Source organism: Sorex araneus, chromosome 3, assembly GCF_027595985.1.
Source record: "Sorex araneus isolate mSorAra2 chromosome 3, mSorAra2.pri, whole genome shotgun sequence".
NCBI lineage: Eukaryota > Metazoa > Chordata > Mammalia > Eulipotyphla > Soricidae > Sorex > Sorex araneus.
In genome coordinates this window covers 219,880,495-219,893,306 of record NC_073304.1, presented here as the reverse complement: position 1 = coordinate 219,893,306, position 12,812 = coordinate 219,880,495, and the positions used below count along the sequence as shown (strand labels likewise).

Below are 12,812 nucleotides of genomic sequence, written 5' to 3'. Positions count from 1 at the left end.
GGGGAGCTTCTCCAGCAGTGCTCAGAGGCCACCAGGATCCCCGCAGGGGGTGGGCACCAGTGCTGGGGCTCAAACTTGGGTGTTCTGCATGTGCCCCCAACCCTTTGAGCCCTACCCCGGTCCTTCCCCTGACTATCGTGCTTTCCTAATGGACAGCACATTTTTTCGCCCTTTCTGCAAGTATTCATATATTATCGAAACAGTGAAAACCGCCTGTTAATGTGAAATAATTTTCTGCAACAGCCCAGGAACTTAGCCTTTGTTTTTGTTTGTTTGATGTTGGTGTTGGGGCCACATCTAGCTATGTTCAGGGTTCACTCCAGGTAGACCTGGAGGACCTAACGGGATGCCGGGGATTGAACCTGGGTTGGTCGCATGTGAGACAAATTTTCTACCTGCTGTACTATTGCTCTGGCCCCCAGATTTAACCTTTGTTAAGCAAATACTGGCACTGAGATCACAGGTGTGTTTAACTTGCACATAGTTTATACTGTGAGCTTCATGCTAGAAAAGACAATCTTTCCTTGCCTGTAAAATAAAGGTAAGGGACTGGAGTGATAGCACAGCGGGTAGGGCGTTTGCCTTGCACGCGGCCGACCTGGGTTCTAATCCCAGCATCCCATATGGTCCCCTGAGCACCGCCAGGGGTAATTCCTGAGTGAAGAGCCAGGAGTAACCCCTGTGCATCGCCGGGTGTGACCCAAAACCCAATAATAATAATAATAATAATAATAATAAATAAAGGTAATAATATCTTGAAGTTATTAGAAACAGTGCATTTAATTGAGCCCTCAGGCAACTCTTAGTTCAATTAGAATTCTGCCCTTGGTGCAATCTAAACATATTGGTATATATTTCGATTGAGTAAATATTTCTATAGATTCAAATTTACAGACTTGAGTTTGAATCCCAGCTCTCTTGCTTATTTAGCTGTCTGTGAATGTGTGCAATTAGTTAGCTCCTCTGAGTTTGTTTTCTGATTTGCAAAATGGGGTTACCAGCATATGTCTTTACTGAACAGCACAGAGATATGTAAAGCTCTTGGCGCCATGCCTGGCACCCGAAAGCTGTAATAAAGAGCAGTTGCTTTCACAATGTGTCACACATATTATTATGACAGTTACATTTCCAATATATTCTGGGCTTCTTCCAGTTTCATAAACGTGTTCTATTTATTGCACAGCACTTCTTTTTTTGGGCCAGAGCAATAATATAGCGGGCAGGGCATTTGCCTTGCATGCAGTAGATCTAGGTTTGGTCCCTGATATCCCATTTGATCCCTCTCGAACCACTAAGAGTAATTCCTGAGTGCAAAGCCAGAAGTAACCCTTGAGCAACTGTGGGGTGTGGCCCAAAACAAAAAGAAAGAATTACAGGGCTGGAGAAATAATTCAATGAGCATGAATACTGCTAGAGATCCAGGCTTTGATCCAAAGAGCCATGTAGTCCCCCAAGTACCACCAAGAGTGATCCCCAAGCAGAGATCCAGGCATAAGCCCCATCTCCCACCCAGAACCTCTTGGGTGTAACTCTAAAATCAAAACAAATCAAACCAAACTAAAAACAAAACAAAACAAAAAAACAGGCTTTGGAGTCAGCAGACAACCCAGATTTGAATTGATTTTCCTACTTACCAGTCATATGGGTGACCAGGGCCAATGTGGTCAATCTCTGAACCTCAATATCGTTTCTGTAAAATGGGGCTAATAATCCCTACTTCTTACACAACTTGCAAGCATTGTATGAGACAGTATAGGGTCACACCCAGTCCAATGTTTAGAGAATATGAGAATGCTAAAGGCAATTCAATATTGAAATTAATAAGATGAATTTTGCTCCTTTCTGTACAATGTTGTGGTTATAACCTTTGAGTGTATGCATTGTACTCTTTCCTTGTCCCTCTCCCTAGAAGGGTCTCAGTAGCCTGGTACAACACCCCAGCCACAAGAAGGGTTCAAAGGGTCATCATATCAGCAGTGTGGGACCCTGCTGATAAGCCAGGGAAGAGAGAAGGGGAAGTCACAGAACCAAGAGGAACTCCCCTTTCCTGTCTGACTAGGATTTGTTTGTCTTCCACACAGACTGTTCCCTGCTGATATGAGGGTCTGTGGAGTATCTAGCTTTGATTGGCATCTTCAATACAGAGGAAGTAAAATGCCCCTAGAGTTCCAAAAACATTTTTCTCCGAACAGCAAAGCCCCAAATATATTGCATCTCTCTCTGGCACCACTGGTTAGAGTCAAACATCATGGAGAGACTCCAGAAGCATGATGTCAGAGCGGAAGGACTTCAGAGAAAGGAGACACACAGCAGATGGTTCAGAGCATGGGTTTGGGGGCACACCGTATGCCAGCCAAGTGGTGACCTTGGGCCAATTTCAGAATCTCTTTAAAGCCTACTTTTCTAATTATAAAAAAAATAAGGTCAAAATTGGGGGTGGAGAGGGCCAGGAAGATAAAATGGGTTTTAAGCACTTGCCTTGCATGCAGCTGATGCTGCATTTGATCCCTGTAACCACATATGGTTTCCTAACCATTGCCAGGAGTGATCCTTGAGCACAGAGCCAGGAGTAAGGCCTGAGCACAGACAACTGTGGCCCGATCTCTTTCCCTCACCCTAAAAAAAAAAATGAAGTTGGTGAAGTTGGGACTGGAGATATATTTCAAGGAGATGAAGCCTGGAATGCATGATTTGCATGGAGGAGGCCAGGGTTTGATCCCTGGGATCACATGGTTTCCTGAGCATCACCAGGGGAGCTGGGGAGTAGTTTCTGAGCATCCTGAGCACCATGAGGTATGGTTTCAAACCCAAAAAAATAAAACCAGAAAAGATTATTGGGCCAGGGATATAGGTCACAGGACTGAAGTGCAAACTTTGAATGCGGGAGCTCCAGATTTGATCCCTAGTACTATTTGATTGTCTCAGGGCCCTGAGCACTGAGCTGGGAGTAGCCTCCAGTGCCACCAGGTGACTGTGACTCCAAAACAAACAAAATTACTGGCTGCAGGGGGCTGGAGTGATAGCACAGCGGGTAGGGCGTTTGCCTTGCACGCGGCCGACCTGGGTTCGAATCCCAGCATCCCATATGGTCCCCTGAGCACCGCCAGGGGTGATTCCTGAGTGCATGAGCCAGGAGTGACCCCTGTGCATCGCCGGGTGTGACCCAACAAGAAAAAAAAAATTACTGGCTGCATATGAAATGCAGGGAGTGCCTTGCCACCGTGCCTGGCTGTCTTCCTCAGGGCCCCTTGGAGGGGGTGGGCTTCAGTTTTCCTCCCCGCCCCGAGCAGAGCTCCCGCGCTGAAGACCTCCGGAGTCTAGCCACAGCCATGTTCAAGGCCCCTCTCCACACATTTGGATGAGCCTCACACATGAAGGAACCAGCAGAGGAACCCAGGTGTGTGGGACCGGGGATGAAACCTCCAAGCCTGCTCAGATTGGGACTGGGCCTCTTCTGCCCAGATTCCCCATTTTCCAGTAGCTAGGCAGTCACACCCAGGGACTGCCCCCAGTGCCGTGTAATCCCACCAACAGTCAACATCCAGAGACTATAAAACCAAGCTCCTGGAAGTGCCTAGTTCTCCCTCTGGGAGAACCTGGCAAGCTACCTGCCCACATGGGAGAGCCTCGCAAACTCCCCATGGCGTATTCATATGCCAAAACTAGTAATGGGTCTCATTCCCCTGACCCTGAAAGAGCCTCCAATGTGGCACCATTGGAAAGGACGAGTAAAGAGAGGCTTTTAAAACCTCAGGGCTAGGATGAATGGAGACATTACTGAGACTGGCTCGAGAAATTTGACCATCAACAGGATGATGATAATGATATGAAATGAAGTCATCTATTGTCAAATTCTTAGAACAATACTCAGAAGCCAGTATTGACAGCTCCTATGATTTTTCTTGTCTAGCAGTGTTCTAGTTTTGAGGTGGTCAGAAAGGAAGCATGTGGGGGTTGGAGTGATAGTACAGCGGGTAGGGCATTTGCCTTGCACGCAACCGACTCAGGTTCCATCCCCTGCATCTCATATGGTCCCCTGAGCCTGTCAGGAGTGATTCCTGAGCACAGAGCCAGGAGTAAACCCTGAGCACCGCCAAGTGTGGCCACAAAACCAAATAATAATAATAATAATAATAATAAAAGAGGAATCACAGGCTTATGAACTGCCCACTGTGTTAACCCCACTAGGGCTACCTCCGAGGCAGGGTCGTGCCAAAGCTATGTCCGTCAGGGCCAAGGCTTTGCATTCTCACACCAAGAGAGCTAGAAGGAGCAGCAACCCCCAAGTTGTGGCGTTTTCAGACTATGTGCAAAGCAAGGCCTGACTCCCACTTAGGTAATCCTCCCAAAACAGAAAGTTTTTTTTTTCTGCGGGCATAACTTAATTTTGTAATTAACAGAGGCTAAGGAGGTCCTTGCTAATATTTTGGCCTTGAGGCTCCGAATTTAAACTTAAAACATCTACAAACAAGGGTTTATTGTAAGCCAGTTCTTACTTGCTGAATTGAAAGCATTATTATGGTCCCTAAGCAACTAGGGATTGGGTCACTGAGGTCAAGAACCTGGGGGCGGGAACACTGGGCTTTTGAGCTCCAGAGGACAAAGTGTCCAGGAGTGGAAAAGCTTCCAAAAACGCAGCCAGGCTCCCAGGGTCTGTAATGTCCAGACCTCCACTTCGCTTGGGAGCCGCCTTTGCCTTGAAGAGTGCAGGGAGGGGCCGAGGGGGGCCTGCCAAGGCCTGGACGGCAGCCCCAGCTGCTGGTGACCTTCACATAAGCTGTCAGGTGGCTTTGTTTTATTTTCTTCTTTGTTCCTCCAAAGCAGGGTGGCCTCTCCTGCTTCTGGGTGGGAAGCTGAAGGGGGTGTGTGTAAGGGGGGAGGGACAGTTTTCTCCCATCTCACAGCTGTGTTTATACTTCCTTGTCAGGAATTGTCTGGGGCCCAAACTTTCTCAGTTCTCTGTGTCCCCTTAGAGAAAGGCTAGAAACGCTTTGGGCTTTACAAGAAGTGGGTAGAACGAGCCAGGAGGGTTGCCATTCTTTTGGTTTTTTATTTTCGAGGCCACACCCCGCTGTGCTCAGGTCTTACTTCTGGTTCTATGTTCGGGGATCACTCCTGGCAGACTCTGGGAGGGGGGGTGCCAGGGATCAAACTCAAGTGAAAGGCCATCGCCCTACCCCCTTGCCAGCTGTGCTCTGGCCTCAGGGGGTTGCCATTCGAAGGGGCTGGAAGCAGAGTGGAAAGTGCACGGGGAAGAGTGCAGAAAGTACTGTTTGCATTCCAGTACTTTCTACCAGCCGCCTGCAGACCAGCAGGGGACAAAGGAACACTCCGAACTTGCCTGCCACAGAAGGACTAGAACGTGTGACGCATCAATCTAATCACTGGGTTGAGCCAAAGCTTTCCTTGTGATGGAGATGTGCATGCACAGGCTTCCCTGGGCCCAGGGGTCAGAGGCATGGCCTGTCAAAATCAGTAAGATCCTGTTATGATATATGCACATTTCAGGGCATTTAAGAACATGAGCATGGACATAAAGCTCTTCTCCTCCAGGGAGCGAGCGGAACTGGCATTCATCAGGACACTAGTGTTGCTGGACTCTTGGCCAAGGCTGGGAGAAGGACTGCCAAGGCAAATCAGGGATCAGGTTTCAGAAATTAAACACATAATTTTATTTTTCCGCAACAGGGAACTTTCAGAAAGAAAGAAAAAAAAAAAAAGAACCTCCTCTCTTAGGCTATTCAGCACACTTTGTCCAGTTTTTTTCTGCCCCACAGACCTCCAATTTAAGGGCAAGATGAGCAACTGGAAGCCAGAAGTGACACAGTTATTTCTTTCTCCATTAACGGCCTGGGGGTGGGGATAGGAGGAGGGGGCCTAGGGGCCTTAGTATTATTTTTCAAAGGTCCAGTTGTTGAGCCTTTGATAATAGTTTTTCTACAAATTTATAGAACAAAGACCTGAAGGGATGGAAAAGAAAAAAAGAAAAAAAAAAGGCTAGAAAGATCTGGCCAAAGATGAGCTGATAAGTGTCTTGGACTGAGGTCAGTTAAGAAACAGGCTGGTCCCAGGAAAAACTCTCCCATGTCAATGAGGAGGAACCAATTGGCAAACAAATTTTCCCCCAAGATGCTCACACTTTGGGGGGAATGTGGAAAGTTGTTTTTATAATCCTCCAGTGGGCAAGGATTACTAAAGCACGGGTCAAGTTCTCTGCCAAGTATGGCGGCAGATCTGAGGAGGGAAACAGTGGGGTCTCAGAGTAAAGTGCACGGAAGTGCCAGGTCCAGGAGCGCTGAAAGGTTTGAAAAGGAGGTGGAGGTTGAACTGGCTGCACTATTCAGATCTACAACTTTGACATAGATCTTTTCCCTTCTTTCCTTTCTTTCTTTTTTGCTTTTTTGGGTCACACCCGGCACTGCACAGAGGTTACTCCTGGCTCATGCACTCAGGAATTACTCCTGGAGGTGCTTGGGGGACCATACAGGATGCTAGGAATCGAACCCGGGTTGGCTGCATGCAAGACAAATGCCCTACCCGCTATGCTATCACTCCAGCCCCCCTTCCTTACTTTCTGGCAACTGTATTTTCTTGGTTGTTACAACATTTCTATGTGACTCTCCTACTCTTGTCACTTGGCATTCTTGTCTAAACCAATATTGGCTCCCTCCAGTATGTTCATGGTTCCCAAGTCTCTCTCCTGGCTCAGTCCGGACACTCACATCTTCTGAATCTCTGTTTATTTTGGGTTTGGGGCCACACCCAACAATGCTCAGGGGTTACTTCCGGCTCTGCACTCAGGAATCACTCCTGGTTGAGCTTGGGGAGCAGATGAGATACCAGAGAACAACCCAAGTCAGCCGCATACAAAGCAAAAGTTCAGTGCTCTGTACAATCACTTTGTCCCCTGAATCTCTCTTTAGATAATCCATAATACAGGGACTGAAGGGACAGAACAGCAGGTAAGTCACTTGCATTGTACGCAGCTGACCTCGTTCAATCCCTGGCACCCCACAGAGTCCTCTCCCTGTGTTCTGCCAGGAATAATCTGAGTGCAGAGGCAGGAGTAAGCTCTGAGCACTGCCTGGTGTGTTGATGTGATGACCAGAGGTGGCACACACCTGGCTCCAGTGCTCACACTTTTTTTTTTTTTTTTTGCTTTTTGGGTCACACCCAGAGGTGCACAGAGGTTACTCCTGGTTCATGCACTCAGGAATTACTCCTGGTGGTGCTTGGGAGAACCATATGGGATGCTGGGAATTGAACCTGGGTCTGCTGCATGCAAGGCAAATGCCCTACCCGCTATGCTATCACTCCAGCCCTGCTCACACATTTTAGCTATGGTGCTCTTTGGGGTTAAACATCAAATTGTGGTGACTGCACACACTCCAGGTTTGTACTCCTTCAGTTACAGCGCACACGTTTGGCAGGGGCCGTGTGCCCTTCTCAGTGTTTACATGCCTGGTTGTGGTCTGGCGAGAAATTGCTCACAATGCTGGTGATTATAGAGAGCTGAGCCGTCAGGGTCCAACAACAGAACTGATAAGATTGTGCTTGCTTTGTGTGGTGGTACTGAGGAATGGACTCACGGCCATATACTTGTAAGGCAAACATGCTAAGACACTGAGCTATTCCTCCAGGCTCTCAGGATCTTTTTCTTCCTTTCTTCTTTTTTTTTTTTTGGGGGGGGGGGAGGGTGGTGCTCAGGGCTTACTCCTGACAGTGCTCAGGGACCATATAGAATACTCAGGATTGAACCTGGGTGAGCCACTTGTAAGGTGCCTTACCTGCTATACTATCTTGCTAGACTTCTTTTTCTTTTCTCTTTTTTTTTTTTGTGTGGGGGGTCATACCTGGCTGTGCCCAGGGAACCAAATGGGGTTCCGATGATCAAAATGGGGTTAGCTGCTTGTAAAGCAAGCACCTTACCTACTGTACTACACCTCTACCCCCTTTTTTCTTTTTGGTTTTTGGATCACACCCAGTGATGCTCAGGGGATATTTCTGGCTCTGTACTCAGAAATTTCTCCTAATTGTGCTTGGGGGACCACATGGGATGCTGGATTCAAACCTCAGTCAGCAATGCAAATCATGCAAGGCAAATACCCTACCTGCTGTACTATTGCACTGCTCCCCTCGCTTTTTCTTTTTTATCTACCATTCACCCCAACTCTCTTTTTTCTTTTTGGGTCACATCTGGCAATGCACAGGGGTTACTTCTGGCTCTGCACTCAGGAATTACTCCTAGTGATGCTCAGGGAACCATATGGGATGCTGGGAATCGAAGCCAGGTTGGCCGCATGAAAGGCAAACGCACTACCCTCTGTGTTATTACTCCAGCCCCACCCTAACTCTTTTATTTTTGTTTTGTTTGGGGGCTCAAGGCTTACTTGAAGGTTCTCAGGGATTATTCCTTGCTCTGTGCTCAACGATCCTTCCTGGTGGGGTTTGGGGAACTATATGTGATACCTGGCAATGTGCAAGGCAAGCACACTACCTGTTGTACTATCTCTCTAGAGGGTCTTTCTCTTTTTCTTAACCCACATGCTTTTTTGCATTTTGTTGTTGACTTTTGTTTTGGGGCTATACCCATGTGGTTCTCAAAGGCTATTCCTGGAGAGGGACTCAAGGGTTGTTCCTGGTGGAGATCAGTTAAACCACACTCTAATTTTCAATGGTTATTTATCTATATGATTCTTTTCAAACTTGGTTGCACAATGCAATCCCTGGGCCTGTATCTCAAACCAATTAATGGACCCACCCAATTGATCTCTAGCATTCTATCTGATCCCTGGAGCCTCACCAGGAGTGACCCCTGAGCTCAGAGCCAAGAGTAAAGGGACTGATCCCTGAGCACTGCTGGGTGTAGTTCCATTCCACATCCCCCCCAAAAATATTCTGGTCTGGTGAGATCACACTGTGGGTAGGGTGCTTGCCAACTCACAAACAAGTTTCACCCCAAGATGCTCACACTTTTTTTCCCAGAATGTGAAAAGTTGTTTTTATAATCTTCTAGTGAGCAAAGATTACTATACCCTTATATGTGGCTGACCCAGGTTCCATCCCCAGCACACATACGGTCTCCTGAGGACCCAGAAGTGATCCCTGAGCATAGAGCCAGGAGTAAGCCCTCATTGAGCACAGCTGGGTGTGGTTCCCCCAAATACGACAACAACAAAACGCAAAACAAAACAATAACATAAAATAAAAACAAAACTACCAAAAAAAAAATGAGGAATCTTAGGTGGCATCAGCACCTCAAAACAAGAAGCACTTTCATTACTCAGATGGTTTTTATCACTTGATTATGGAGCTGCCTCTCCTGTCAAGTTACTGTTTTTCCTTTGCAACTTATAGGTATCTTGTGAGCAGATACTCTGATCCATGGTCATTAATTCAAGTCTAAGTCACTGGGATAACCACTGACAAATAGGGAAATCGGGTATAAATACACCAAGGAAGATACCAGAGAGAGGCCAGAGCTGTAGTTCAGGGAAAAGGCTTGCCTTGCATGTGTCTGACTCGGGTTCGGTCCCCAGACTCCAGAAGGTTCCTGAGCACTCATGGATAGGGAGAATTAACATTATCAGAATAGCAATACAGCCAAAGTATTGGACAAATTAAACGCGGTCCCTATCAGGATACCCATGACATTTTTCAAATAAATAGACAAAACACTCCTGAAATTCATATGGAACAATACACTCCCACGAATAGCTAAAGCAATCCTTGGGAAAAAGAAGATGGGTTGTGTCACCTTCCCCAACTTCAAACTCTACTACAAAGCAGTAGTAATTAAAACAGCATGGTACTGGGATAAAAACAGACCTGTAGACCAATGGAACAGTCTGTGAATATCCTGTCACAGACCCCCAAATATATGGACATTTAATCTTTGACAAAGGAGCAAGAAATGTGAAGTGGAACAAGGAAAGCCTCTTCAACAAGTGGTGCTGGGAAAACTGGATAGCTACCTGCAAAAAAATTAACTCTGACCTCTGTCTAATGCCAGGCACAAAGGTCAGATAAAAGTGAATTAAAGACCTTAATATCGGGGCTGGAGAGATAGCACAGCGGGCAGGGCGTTTGCCTTGCACGCGGCCGACCCGGGTTCAAATCCTAGCATCCCATATGGTCCCCTGAGCACAGCCAGGGGTAATTCCTGAGTGAAGAGCCAGGAGTAACCCCTGTGCATCGCCAGGTGTGACCCAAAAAGCCAAAAAAAAAAAAAAGACCTTAATATCAGACATGAATCTATAAAGTATACATAGAGGAAAATGTAGGTAGAACCCTCCATGACACTGAAGCTAAAAGCGTCTGTAAGGATGAAACAGCACTGACCACGCAAGTGAAAGTAAATGTAAACAAATGGGACTACATCAAACTAAGAAGCTTCTGCACTTCAAAAGAAAGTGACCTTCAATAAAAGAATAAATTAATAATAAAAAAGATAGTGACCAAAATACAAAAAGAGCCCAGAGAATGGGAAAGAATATTTACCCAATACCCATCTGATAAGGGATTAATATCCAGGATATACAAGACACTAGTAGAATTGTGTAAGAAAAAACCCTCCAACCCCATCAAAAACTGGGAGAAGAAATGAACAGAAGCTTCTTCAAAAAAGAAATACAAATGGCCAAAAGGCACAAGAAAAAAAATGCTCCACATTGCTAGTCATCAGGGAGATGCAAATCAAAACAACAATGAGGGGCTGGAGTGATAGCACAGCGGGTAGGGCGTTTGCCTTGCACACGACTGACCCGGGTTCAATTCCCAGCATCCCATATGGTCCCCTGAGCACCGCCAGGGGTAATTCCTGAGTGCAGAGCCAGGAGTGACCACTGTGCATCACCGGTGTGACCCAAAAAGAAAAAAAAAACACAAAAAAATGAGATATCATTTCACACCACAGAGATTGGCACACATTTAAAAGAACAAAAGCAACCAGTGCTGGCATGGATGCAGGGGAAAAGGGATGCTCTTTCACTGTTGGTGGGAATGCTGACTGGTCCAGCCTTTCTGGAAAACAATATGAACAGTCCTTCAAAAACTAGAAATTGAGCTTCCATATGGCCCCGCAATACCACTTCTGGGAATATATCCTGAAGATGCAAAAAAGCACAGTAGAAATGACATCTGTACCTATATGTTCACTGCAGCACTGTTCATAATAGCCAAAATCTGGAAACAACCCAAGTGCCCTAGAACAGAAGACTGGTTAAAGAAACTTTGGTACATCTACACAATGGAATACTATGCAGCTGTAAGGAGAGATGAAGTCATGAAATTTGCTTATAAGTGGATAGACATGGAGAGTATCATGCGAAGTGAAATGAGTCAGAAAGAGAGGGACAGACATAGAAGGACTACACTCATTTGTGGAGTATAGAAGAACATCACATGAGGCTGACACCCAAGGACAGCAGATACAAGGGCCAGGAGGATTGCCCCATAGCTGGAAAACTGCTTCATGAGCGGAGGGGAGAAGGCAGATGGAATAGAGAAGGGATCACTAAGAAAATGATGACTGGAGGAATCAGTGGGATGGGAGATGTGTGCCCAAAGTAGATAATGGACCAAACATGATGACCTCTCAGTGTCTGTGTTGCAAACCATAATGCCCAAAAGCAGAGAGAGAGTATGGGGAATATTGTCTGCCATGGAGGCAGTGGGAGGGTGGGAAAGGGTGGGGGGTATACCGGGGATATTGGTGGTGGGGGATGTGCACTGGTAGAGGGATGGGTGTGTGATCATTGTGTGATTGTAACCCAAACATGAAAGCTTGTAACTATCTCATAGTGATTCAGTAAAATTAAAGGAAAAAAAAAAAGGTTCCTGAGCACCTCCAAGAGTGATCCTTGAGCCAGAGCCAGGAGTAAGCTTTGAGCATCGCCAGGTGTGGCCCCAAATCAAAAAGAAGAAAGATACGAGAGCACACAGTAGGTGTCTGAGTGGGGGGTGGTAGGTGTGAGAGGTCAGTAGCAAGGTTTTTTCAAGTTAGTTTCAAATGGTGAAATGAAATGGAACTTGCTGATGGTGTAAGTGTGAAATCAGGTCTTCCAGACTGTGTAGACAGAGAGAAAGAAGCCCTACGGGAGGGTGTGGCCCGTTGCCAACAACGCAGCGCGCAGGCGCGGGGCGGGGCGGGGCAGAGGCGGGACTCGGGGAAGGGCGTGGGCTCGAGGGCGGGGGGGGGGGGGTCTTTGGGGGCGTGGTCTCGGCATACAGGCGCAGGGCGGGACTAGGCTCGGGGGCGTGGTCTAGACGCGCAGGCGCGGGGCGGAGCGGGGCGGATCTCGGCGCGGGGGCGGGACTCGGCGCGCAGGCGCGCTGGCGGCGAGTTCTGCGGCTCGGGATGGAGGGTGAGTGAGTAAACAAGCCGGGGCCGGCTGCGGGGCCGGGCCTCGCACCTCATACCCGGGGCCTGCGGGAGGGAGAGAAGGGGGCTTGGAACTGGGAGGAAGCCGCGGAGCTCACCGCCTACCCTGCCGCGGGCGGGGGGCGGGGGTGCTCCTCCCCATCCGGAGGTCTGCGTGCACGGGGGTGACGCGGCGAGCGAGCCCCCGGCCTGGACCGCCGCTGGGGCGGGGCGGGCGGCGTGCCCGGGAGGAGGCGCGGCGGGGGCGGGCCGGGCCCGGGGCCTCCCGTTGGAGGGCTGGGGTGGGCGGGAGCCCGGGCGCCCGGAGCGCGCGGGTGGGCGGTGGCGCCTGCGGGGGGCTGGAGCCGGGTGGACTCGGGTGCCCGGGGCCGTGCACGCAGAAGGCCAGACATGGAGGCTCAGCTGGCGAGCGCTGGGGAGGGTTGGAGGG

General features: G+C 48.2%; 1 protein-coding gene across 2 annotated transcripts in view; it reads left to right on the top strand.

The window, feature by feature from the left end:
- The first annotated feature begins 12,278 nt into the window (after positions 1 to 12,278).
- Positions 12,279 to 12,812, top strand: part of EZH1 (enhancer of zeste 1 polycomb repressive complex 2 subunit) — a 46,809-nt gene continuing 46,275 nt past the window's right edge. The window contains exon 1 of one of the 2 annotated variants that reach the window (XM_055133472.1): positions 12,279 to 12,365. The gene's annotated coding sequence lies outside the window, so the exon portion shown is untranslated. The remainder of the gene's footprint in view (positions 12,366 to 12,812) is intronic. The other variant, XM_055133473.1, reaches the window with a different exon arrangement.